Source organism: Leptonotus elevatus, chromosome 20 (genome assembly GCF_054856555.1).
Source record: "Leptonotus elevatus isolate MCC_2025b chromosome 20, RoL_Lele_1.0, whole genome shotgun sequence".
Taxonomy (NCBI): domain Eukaryota; kingdom Metazoa; phylum Chordata; class Actinopteri; order Syngnathiformes; family Syngnathidae; genus Leptonotus; species Leptonotus elevatus.
This window is the reverse complement of record NC_141258.1, coordinates 11,538,732-11,550,736: the sequence shown is the minus strand read 5'-3', so window position 1 is coordinate 11,550,736 and position 12,005 is coordinate 11,538,732. Positions and strand designations below refer to the sequence as shown.

Sequence of the window (12,005 nt, the reverse complement as noted above, 5' to 3'; positions counted from 1 at the left end):
TTGCTCTTAAACTATTATACAAGTTGTACATAGACTACTTTGCAGTGCAACAAAGTGCCTTTTCTTCGATGTTGTCCCATTGTTTTCATAAACCTGCCCAATAAAACCGCATCCAGCAGTGTAAACCAATTAAAGAGTAAATTGTCTATGCCAATTCTCTGATGTTCCCATGGTTACTGTGGTTAACTTTTTCCTTGAAATGTGTCTGATGAAAAGAATATCGACATTGCTGCAATCATCTTTTTCATTTTCCCATTTTCCCTCTTTACAGGTATAGGTCTTTATTAAAAGCCCTTGTACACAGAAAATATGTGTCTCGAAACGCACAGTTCAAACAGTATGTACACCATCTAATGATATTCAAAGAATCCAACCTGATGGATATCAAGTTTAACAAAATGTAAACAAAATATGCTTGTATGACTTGAGAGAAATTTTCCAGGAAATGTTGAATTCCGAAATGTACAACTTCAGGGGCATTAGACAACATCAAAATGGTCTTATCAGACAGGAAATGTGAATGTGTTATCTATGCGCGTACACAGAGATAGCGAATCTCTGCAGAATTTCCGATGTGTGTCTGAGGGGCCACTGAGTTTGCACGGTGACATTTCAGACAACAATGATTATTCAAGAAAAAACGACGACAGCCAGCACGGTCGGAAAAACACAGACCGTGCACACGCCGCCTTTTGTAAAGTGATATTCAGTATGGAGCATGAGCTCTGTGTCCAGGTTGTGAATAAATGAGGTGGAGAGACACTGCTGGCTGCATGAATCATAGGGTTATGCAGGAACTCTGCCACCTGCAAACCCCGGTGGCCTCCAGGGCTACATTCACACGCAGTCAGCCACCGACAGGCATTACTCCCATTAACAATTAACAGCAAATGCTGCACACCCTTTCTAATTGACGTGGCTACATTATGTAGAAAGGTCCCAACAGTTCATCTACATGTAGCATGCTATGCTACGCGCGAACCAATCAGATATTAAGACTTAACTTGCTGTTCCCTTGGAGGACCAAAATCACGGGTAATCGCAAATTGAGCAAGTCATATAATAAATACAGCTAAATATAAGTACGATTATTTGGTATAAATGTAGATGCCAAATTCTGTAAAACATCACAGGACATCCCTGATAAACAAATACAAAAAAGTTGCTGCTTCTCAGCTAGGAATCAGGAACACAGCTTCAACCAAAAGTGACACAGTTCTCATGCTACTGTTGCACACAATTACATAACCATGATGTTTTGATGTGTGTCATACCCTGCAGGTGTATATTGCCCTTCGTGCGGCCTAACTGTTTGTAGCAGCTTATTTTACATATCAGTGCACTCAAAAACGCTTCACTGCTTAAGGATTTCCACCAAAGCGTGCTTTTATTCCTTTTCAAACTGGCAGCCTTTTTGAGTAATAACATTCTTGTGAAAATGTGTAAATGAGATAAGTCACATAAAAAATAACAAAGGAAATTATCTCTCAACATGTCCACTCAATTACAGAAAACATATTTATTTTTATTATTATTATTACTGTCAATTTCCCAAACAGCTCAAGGCAATACATCAGAGTTTATATTTAAAGGTATTTTATGCCCTTCCACAGTTAACTACAGGCATACAATGATTAAACCTTACCTTTGACACCATGGCGATGTCATTTTTTATATTGGGTATTTTGCTGGCTATTTTTCTAACACCGAAGTAAAACGCCCGCTTCAGTAAAAACCCCGCCTCTCCCCGTGTGGTTGCCGCGCCCCTCTCGCCCTGCAGTACAACTGCGTCTTCTTTAAATGTGGAAATTGGATGGATGTTCAATTCTTCAATAAACATTTGAAACAAAACGGCTCCTTGCCGCAAGAAATCGTAGTGGAGGTGAGAAAGAAAAAATATATATGAATGAATTATAAATTCACCACTAGACGGCGCTAGGGATCACTGATTGTCCCTTTAAAGAACAGAGGTGGGCATTCTGTTTCAGTCACTGAAAGACGCCGGTTTTGCTGATGAATGACGAATGAGGGCAAACTGATGGACTGTACACCATTATACACATTTTGGCACTTTTCTCTGTGAGCATTTCAACGCGTACCGTACCTTGGATAATTCACACGTTTCCATGGACATAAACTTGATAGCTGATCAAGCAGAGGATAACGATAGATGATAGTGGTGGTAGCAGCAAAAAAGAGCAAGGCAAGCGATGGTAGTGGTCGTGGCAAGAAACGCCAGGCAATCTCCATGGAAACGAAGGTGGCCACTATGAAAAAGTTGGACAGTGGTGAGAAAATGGCCAATAATGCACGTCATAATGTGGCAGTCTCACTTGAATTTTCCACTCAATAACTCCTCCATCCACCACTTCTTTCTTCTCCACCATATATGTAAGTGTATTTATTTTATTTTTATTATTGTATACTTAACTGTAGGGGTGTTAGGAAAAAATCGATTCGGCAATATATCGCAATATTACAGCGCGCAATTCTCGAATCGATATGCGGCCGAATCGATTTTCAAACATCAATTGTTCATGGGAATATTCAACAAAAAAACGTCTTACTTCACACGTTAAGCATGGGGAAAAAAATTATTAATGGAACATTAAGCCTTAATATTTTATTTCAGTGCTGTTCAAACATCAAACAGACTGCAACCTGTTTGCTAAATGCAGTGGCTCAGTTATAAGCCTGAATTTTCAGATAAATAAATAAATTTGTATACAAATCTTAAAGTGTACATGTATTGGGATTTATCGGTATCGAATCAAATCGTGACCTCTGAATCGTGATACGAATCGAATCGCCAGGTACTAGGCAATTCACACCCCTACTTAGCCGTACTGTATAGAAAAATTCATTCGAATTTTTAAAAAAAAAAATCTAATTTATGCATAGAAAGCATATTGTATGTCTGTTCAGTAAATACTGTATAGCAGTGGTCCTCAACCCCCTGGTCCTCAGGGACCGGTATCCAGCCTGTTTTCCATGTCTCCCGCAGCCAACACAGGTGATTCATATCATCAGCTAATTAGCAAGCTCTGGAGAAGCCTGATAACGATTCCCACCTGTGTTGGCTGTAGGAGACATGGAAAACAGGCTGGATACCGGTCCCAGAGGACCAGGGTTGAGGACCACTGCTGTATAGTATATGATTACATTTAATTTAATGTATTTAATATTTTATAATTGTTTTAAATTTCATAAAATTTAATTAGAAAACAAAATTTGATTACAAAACAAAACTTAATTTCAAAACAAAATGTAATGGGTCTCGACTTATGAACAATTCGATTTAAAAACAGCCTCTCGGAACCCATTGTGTTTGTAAGTTGAGGACTACCTGTACTGATGAACCTATCAATCCGTCACTGACTGTCACTTTTTTTTATTAATTTTTTTACTTTAGGCTATCTGACATTTACAGTTTGGTTCGGATTTGTATATAAATACTGAAAGAAAAATTGACGACAACAGTAACTGAGCACGCCTGCCAGTAAAGATGGTGTTGTCCTGTTCGACATCTCATCAAGACAACTTACAAATTACAATTAAAGTGGAAGTCAACCTTAAACATTTCTTGACAATAATATGTTATATGTGACCTCACTAGTCTAAACGTGACATTCTGAATTATATTAAATTTGTTGAATATGAGTTATGAAGCAAAATCCAGACGTTTTTATCTATCTTGCTGTCGACTGAAGATGACATCACAGTTGCTCAGGGCTCAGGAAACGACTAATCATAGCTCACCTGTTTTCTGAGGCTGCGCTGTGGTTAGTTGTTACCTGAGCAACTGTGATGTCATTTTCAGCAAGTGGCATAATGGCCGCCCCCTGAGATGAATAAAAAAACGGATTTTGCTCCTGAACTCATATTTCACTAAACCCAATATTAACCAGAATGCCATATTTAGACAACTGGGGCGGTATAGACATACTCTTGTCTGGGAAAAAATGGGTTGACTTCTCCGCCACACATGACCGTACTTTAGTCCAAGACATCAACACGAGAATCAATTTAAATACTGACACAAACCAGTGGCGTTAATTACATGCAAAAGTTTCCAGAGTGCCCTTTTCACCCAGTTTCGTTTCCCCTCTTTAGCAGATAGAGTTGGGAAGAAACCATTATGGCATGTCAAGATGTGTGATGCACAGTGTGTCTTCACAACAGCTCCCAGCATTGTAGTTGAAAATAAGTAATTTGTTCCGCTCATACTGTTTAAGCAAAACGAGCCATCTGGCTTGTCAGGTTAGCCTTGACTGATGGATGGATTATTTCAATTAATTATGCAACCCGCTAATGCAATGTATTACTTAATTAAGAGCTTTTACAACTGAAGACAAAACAAGAGTTTATATCAAGGACAAAAATAAAGTTTATTGTTTTCCCCTCAAATATGTCAAGGGGGAATTTGTCAGGTGATAGAAAAAGCCTTGACTTGCATCAACTCGCGTCATCCTCAAACGACCTCAAATTTTCATGACATTGACTCGGCCTCATTTCAAATGCCTTCTGTTCCTGGACTAATTTCTTTTATTTATCGAAACAGGTCCACACATCTGGCTGGGCAATTTACCAGTTCGCCATCATTATGTTATTTTGTATTCAACAATGAATACAACACAAAGGATGGAAAGGAACAAATACAACAACATTGTTCACAATTAGGAGGTTGTGCTGCACTTAGTAGTGATGCACTACCCATCCATTCATTTTCTGAACCGCTTCTCCTCACTAGGGTAAAAAGTCATAATTATTCTCTTAGTTGTTTGAATAATAATGGGAGCCTGCTTTATTTAGCACCTTTTAGAAATGGCATCACTTTTATCAGCAAAAACTACAGAAAATAATAGAAATTATTACCGGGGATGACAGGTCTGACCAGAGGCCATTCAAAAGTGTTTTTCGCACACACAAAATACACAGATCTGGTGTGACACATCTCGACAAAGAGACTGTTATTGGGGATGGCGGCTGCCACACTGAATGTTCAGTGAGCAGTCACAAAAGAAATTGTTATTATTACATATTGTATTAGCAACAATTATTAAAGGAAATTATCTGAAATTAGTTTACTATCATTTTTAGTTCAATATCATTACTAATCATTTTTACTAGGGGTGTCAAAATTAGTGTGTTAATTTTGAGTTAATTTAAAGTTCCTTTTTAATGCCATACATTTTTTTTAACGCGATTAATAACAGGCCCTTACTTGGAAAGCCTGTACACTTGAAAAACCGTTGGGTCAAAAGTAACCCAATTATGGATCAAAAATGGACCGATCTACTTCATGGCTTAATTTGACCCAACTTTCTGAATTGTTTTATACAAAATGACCAAATGTTTTGACCCAAGTAAAGCATACAACCAATATTTATGAGTTGTTTTACACTAAAAGACCCATTTATTGACAAAGTTGGGTCAAATTGACCCAAGTAGAGAATCTGTCAATTTTTGACCCATAGTTGGGTTATTTTTTACCCAGTGTACTGGGAGAATTCCAATCGGAACGCAGCAGACACGTCCAGGTCAAAATTTAGTCGTGCATATATTTGTGGAGAACTGGAGACTGTGGTCAAGTTGTGTTTTACAATTTAAAAAATGTGCAGCATTTCACAAGTTACTTCATGTTAAAGATTAGATAGTTCTTGATATGAAAAGAAAAATGCGCTGAGCTGTCACCAATGTCTTACAAATGCAATTATGCCATCTAGTGGCAGAAAAATGGCCTCAACACAAATCAATATCACACAAAAAAATTTTACAGAACAGTACATCTTTCTAATTTTAACTCAATTTGATGAATTATTATGAAATTATGCAGCCATATTTCTTAGTATAATTTTTAACACTTTTATGTTAACAACAGTATGACAACTTATGAAAAAATATTTTATTGTACATTTAGAACGATATAAAATTTGCGATTAATCGTGAGTTAACTATTGAAGTCATGCAATTAATTACAATTTAAATTTTTAATCACCTGACACCTCTCATTTTTACAATTGTGAACTAAAATGTTCAACTGAAATGTATTGTAATCTAAAATGTATAAAATGCCTCCCTAATATCGAGAAATGACAACTAGGCAAAGTCAATTTGGCACAGTGAGCCATAAATGGAAATTTTGCCAGCCGAAATTATGTTGGAAACATGATAAAAGTGAAGCTCTGCTCTGCTGGTTCAGCACTGCGTCTTTAAATCGAAGCAATCATGCTGCGGTACAGGAAGTCCCAAGCACTGATTGTATTAATTTGCCGCTCCAGCTGTTAATGCCACTAAGTGTGACACCAATAATGTGCAAACAGAAAGGATTTTCCTAGCACTGAAATACAACAGCACACATAACATAGGATTATTATTATTAACTAGGGATGTTTGATACCACTTTTTTCAGACTAATACTAGTACAAGTACTCAACGAAAACGATACAAAATACTGATACCACTACTACTTTTTGATACATAAAATCCCCTCCCCCCACCCCCCCAAAAAAAAATCATAGATAATTTAAAAGAAAGACCTACATAACCCAACATAGCAGTTCTTTCAAATTGCATGAAATTCATGGCAATTTTCTATCCTTGTAATTTTTCATTTCTAGTTCCTGAATGTGAAACAAAAATGTCACGTGTGCCGATACCCTGAAATAAGGCTTGGTGTCAGCCCGATACCGATACCTGATATCAATACTTAGCCATCCTTATTAAAAATCAAATATTCTGAATAGTGAATATTGAATACTTATTTACCAATTTGACTTCAGTGTAAATAGACCGATCAGATCTGCCCTATCAATGCAAGCCTGATGTCAGTGATTGTGACTACAGCAAAAACATAGACATACAGTAGACCTTGAAATATGGTCAAAATATGGTACATAGAATGTATATCGATCATTAAATAATGTAAATAATAGCAGAAGGTGGCCAGTGGAGTCATTCTGAGGTCACCCTAATTTAAAATCAATGAGGGGGGACGTGGCAGTCCTGGCCAACTAATCAGCAGGCTACTGAATGTTTAATACTTTTTTGGTTTACTTGCCGCTTCCCAGTTATCAACAATTTGGCTGAATCCTTTAGCGTGACGTCTGTAAATCATCCCACATGCAGTTAATGTAAGTTGTGTTACGGGTTTTTGTGTTCAATGTTATTTTTCTACTGCTCACACTACATGCACACAACATACTGTATTGCAAACCACGTACTGGCAACTTCTGATCTTTGATATTTGCTTGCGGGGTGGAGAGCTGCAAAATCACAAGGTTGATTTCCAGTTTGTCTCACCATTTTAGCACAAGGATATACAAGGATAAAATAAGATGGCAAATGTATTGTAAGAACAAGAAAGGAAACAGAACCCTAGTAGATTGATAGCAGTTGTGGGAGCGAAGCGAAGGAAAGCAAATCAATTCTGGGAAGAGACAATTAGAATACAAATGAATAAGCGTCTACAGAGAAAATAATAGTATGCTATGACAGCTACACGGTAACACAGTGACGAACCAAAGGTTTACAGGATGTAGCTGCCAATTGGTTATAAAGATAGTATCTGCTCAACCGGGGGAAAAAAAATTAAAAGAAGAAAGGGGATACAATGACAGATTCCCATGTGCTAAAAGAATTAACTCAGAAGTCTTGCTCTCGTCTTCTGTTGAAGCGAGTGATGCGGCGCAGACATTTTGCGGCAAAATCTGACAGCTAGTCTGCAAACATGAGATCATCTTCAGAGCTGCATGGCAGCATGAAATGTACTGTCTGATGATTTTTGCATCAACTGAGTACAAAATTCAAAATAGTTCACATTTGTGTGATGTGACAGCAACCAATCACGCAGAACAATCATCAATTTTTTAGACGTATAAAGACATATTCGAGTCACATTTATTTGCAGTGCAAGCATTATAGTGTATTATAATGAGATTGATTGGATATATTAAACAACATATTTTCTCATCTTCTGACAAGTTCAGTAATTGTTCTAAAAATCTGGTTTGGGTATAGTTCAACTTCACTGTATCATACCCACATAGTGTGGTGCAAAGGATGTGCCCCACTGGTACCAAGTGCCTGTTGCATAATGTTGGATTCAGACAATCCTTACTTGGTTGGTCCAAGAAGCTTGACAGAAGAGGTGGACAACATAATATGTTCAGGATAAACTTCATGCTATCTTATAGGAAAGTGTTCTTTAGTTACAGAGCCTCAACTTTCACCCTGAGTAACCATGACAAAATATTCAATTTGCTCACTCCAGTATAAGAGAACGCCAGACACAGCAAACACTGAAGATGCCATGTGTTTGCTGTGCTCTGCTCATTGGTCATTGTGTCCAGTTGGCCAAACGGCTCTTGTATGCTCCAGGACAGGAACCCCAGACCTGTTGATATATTGTGTACTATGACATCAGCCTCCATTTGTTGGTAGAACTTCTTGTAAGGTGAAATACAAAAAAACTGTGGTCCAAGAAAATTACGCTGGGTTGATTTAATTTGAATGACAGCAAATACATTACAGTATACTAAATAAAATATATTCCTAGAGTATATTTCACACAGGAGAAGTACATATGGGCAATCATCATCAACCAATCAATCCATCATGTGCTCTGTCCTTTTCACCCCGACTTGTTAACTACTAAACCTCTTTTTGTAACCTTATCGACAATCCTTCTTGCAATCTATCTTTTTCTCCTACCGGGGTTCTTTTCATTCGGCTTTGGTGTTTGTTGAGGAACCAGTAAAAGTGGCCACCAGCAGCTGTCCAAACACCGATGGCACCATTTGCGTTTGTATTCAAGATGTTCCAATGTTCCGAGTTGATTTCATGCTTGCTATTATCGCAGTTCAACATTTCCCTTACAGTCACCATGGAACCAGATTTAAAAAAAGCAGATGTAAGAAAACAATGAGCAAAGAATATGAAGAACAATGAAAAGAGAAGAGGGCTGCAGCTCATGATGTAACAAGGGGAAAATAAGTGAATAGGAGTTCCTGAGAGTCTATCACCAAAAGCAAAACTTCAAAACTGCTTTACTGCTGAGACTGAATACGTCAACGAACTACGGTTACAGTACAACCTCAAGTCAACCACATTATGTTTGAATTGCATAATAGTTTTATCCTATGAGATTCATCCAGATGATTGCTTAGGGATTGAACAGTTCTTGGTAAAAGCATGTACCATTCAATACAATCTGCAAGGGACAAAATGCTCTTATGGACAGCAGTTTTTCAGTTAAGTAGATGAAAAAAGCTGCCCCCCTCGGAGGTAGTATCCAATTTATGCATGTGCTACAACAGAGCTGGCGTGGCTTCGTTGAGTACTACACAGGCCTGCCAGCAGTCCAGACCGGTCTCCCGTTGAAAATGTGTGGGGGGTTGGGGACTGTTGAGCATCTGAAGTAAGTTGTTCATCAAGTACGAATGAAAGAATTCCAGAGACAGCTACAAAATATTTTTGTACTTAGAATAAGTTATGTCATTGACTTCGACCCACCAGTGTCCTTTTGTAAAACTGTTCAAGTGTGCTCCGTGTATGAGTGTGTGCAACTGTGCGTCATATTTTATAAGAGTGCATGACAGGGATGTGTCAGACACTCCTTCATATGCAATTTGTGTCATTGCTTCTGTCCTAACGTGACCACAGAAGCTCAAGGCAACAGCTGTTCACTGCTACTTCGACCAGTTCACATTTCACAGCCATTTTTTTGGTAAAGCCTGATCTAACCCTTGTGCCCTCCTTAACAATATTTCACTTTTTTTGATAATAATTTTGGCCATGGCATGAAATGCTCTTTTCAGCTCCTCTCTTGCCATATTGTGGTGGAGCGGTTTGTGTATCCCAATGATCCTAGGAACTAAGTTGTCTGAGGCTTTATGCCCCCTGGCAGGGTCATCCATAGCAATAAAAGGTCCATACTAGGTAGAGGACCCTTATGGTGAAAGGACATTTTGGACTATGTTTTTCCTCACCGACAAGGCGCTTCACAAGGGACCCCTCTGTAGTCAGGTCTGGAGGTGAGGCTCAATGGCAAGTGCCTGGTGGCCAAGCCCCACAGCCCTAAAAGGCAACATGGGCCCCACTTTCTATAGGATCACCACCTGTGGGAGGGGCCAAAGGGGTCAGGTGCAGTGTGAGCTAGGTGCCGGCCGAAGGCAGGGACCTTGACGGTCTGATCCCCCCAGCTGGCTTTAGGGATGTGGAACGTCACCAAATGAGATTCCACTTGTTTAGCGGTTTCTACCTACAAGGGATTCAAAGCCCTTTAGCACAGTCTCATCATTCACTTACTGATGACAACTGGGGATTCAGTATCTTACTCAAGGACATGATCACAAGGGCTGAGGATGAAACCCACAACATTCAGGTTGGGCAACGACCACGCTACCATTTGAGCCATGCCGCCACCTCCCTGGCAGGGAAAGAGCAGAGTTGGTGTGCGAGGTCGAGAAGCTGCGACAGAGCTGGAGCTCTGTTAACGGTCTTCTCAAGAGCTGCCGACGGTAGGAGGCGACACGACTACATGACCACGGCAACTGGTGTACATGCTGTTCTTTCTCTGATCTCCTGAGGAGACCATGGATTTCCCAAGCTCCTGTAAGAACAACCTGTCTGAATGTTCTTTGCTGGTTCCACAGCGGCGAATGAGTGCACAAAACCACTGAAGGCGGACACATCGATAAAATTGACCTAGTGAATGAGTGCACAAAAACACTGGAGGCGGAGAAATCGATAAAGTTGAAAAATATCACAAGCCAATGGGTCTACAGCTGCAGGTGCTTAGTTTGTCGCACCTACTGTACAAATGAAAACAACCTCTTGTCCTCCATATTCCGGAAAGCATGAAACTTGTCTTCTTTGTGTTGGGAAGGCTAAGTGAGACAGTCATCCAATCAGAGTCTTACAGTGACACATGGCAGCCCTGGACACTGATCTCAAACTCTCGTCATCTGAAGGCTGCAGGTGGATTCTCCTTGGTTCCCATTAGTGTGGTCTCTTTCGTACCGAAATGCATTTTCATTTGTATTCCTTTGCTTGCTCCTCATCGTTCTCCTTCTCTGCTAACTAATGAAATAACATCTCAGCCAAGCTACTTGTTTATCTTTGGCTGTAAAAGCAGCCAGGTGCATAAACACACTAACAGATCATTTTATTTTAGAGTATGGCAAAGGCAGAAGGCCATATTTTTACTGAATTACCTTGACAAAGACACAGGCAAACAACCAGCAAAATGATCAGTGCGTCCTTCCAGAGACACACACGCACTGATGCACAAAACAACCACATGCACACAAACACAGAATACAAATGGCAAAAATACAAGAATGAAAAGTTGGCAACTTGGCAAACAAGAGGAAAAGGTTGACGAATGTTCTTGTAAATTGAATGCTGACATTACAGAACGGCTGGTCTTATACTGTCAAGATAGAGAGTTTAAAAAGTGTGCTTTTAAAGGCAGTCAGTGAGGCCTTTTTGGTCACAGAAGTGTCCAGAGGGAAGAGTACTAGTACTAGTAGTAGTGCTAGTAGTAGTAGTAGTAGTAGTAGTAACTTGCCGTCTGGAAGTATTTTTTCAAACAAATATTTACTGAATTTATTGCTTTTCTACTACGTTAGGCTGAAGTGGGCATGAGTAGAAATGTTCACATTGATTTTGTTGACCACTGGTTTGCAGTTTTCAGACATTAAGTGAAATTAAGCTTTTTTTTTACACCACATCCAGTGGTGACGGACGGGCCTTTGTGGGAACCACGTTGTCCGCAGCAGGACAGGGGTAAAGTTATAGCCCTCGTACTGAGATAATGATCTCCGTGGAAGGAGGCACTAATGAGCCACACGGATGAGAAAGGCACTACCTCAACCAAAGCCGTAAAGAAGCCATTGCGAAAGTATACCATTTAATTCCGACCTAAACACTTGATCTTCAAAGTCATAACCATTGCATTGACTGCTGCAAATCCCACTCCTCTCACGTTGTCCATCCAATTT

General features: G+C 39.4%; 1 protein-coding gene across 2 annotated transcripts in view; it reads right to left on the bottom strand.

The window, feature by feature from the left end:
• slc39a11 (solute carrier family 39, member 11) overlaps positions 1–12,005 on the bottom strand; it is a 72,817-nt gene that overhangs the window by 42,538 nt on the left and 18,274 nt on the right. The gene's annotated exons all lie outside the window — the stretch shown is intronic.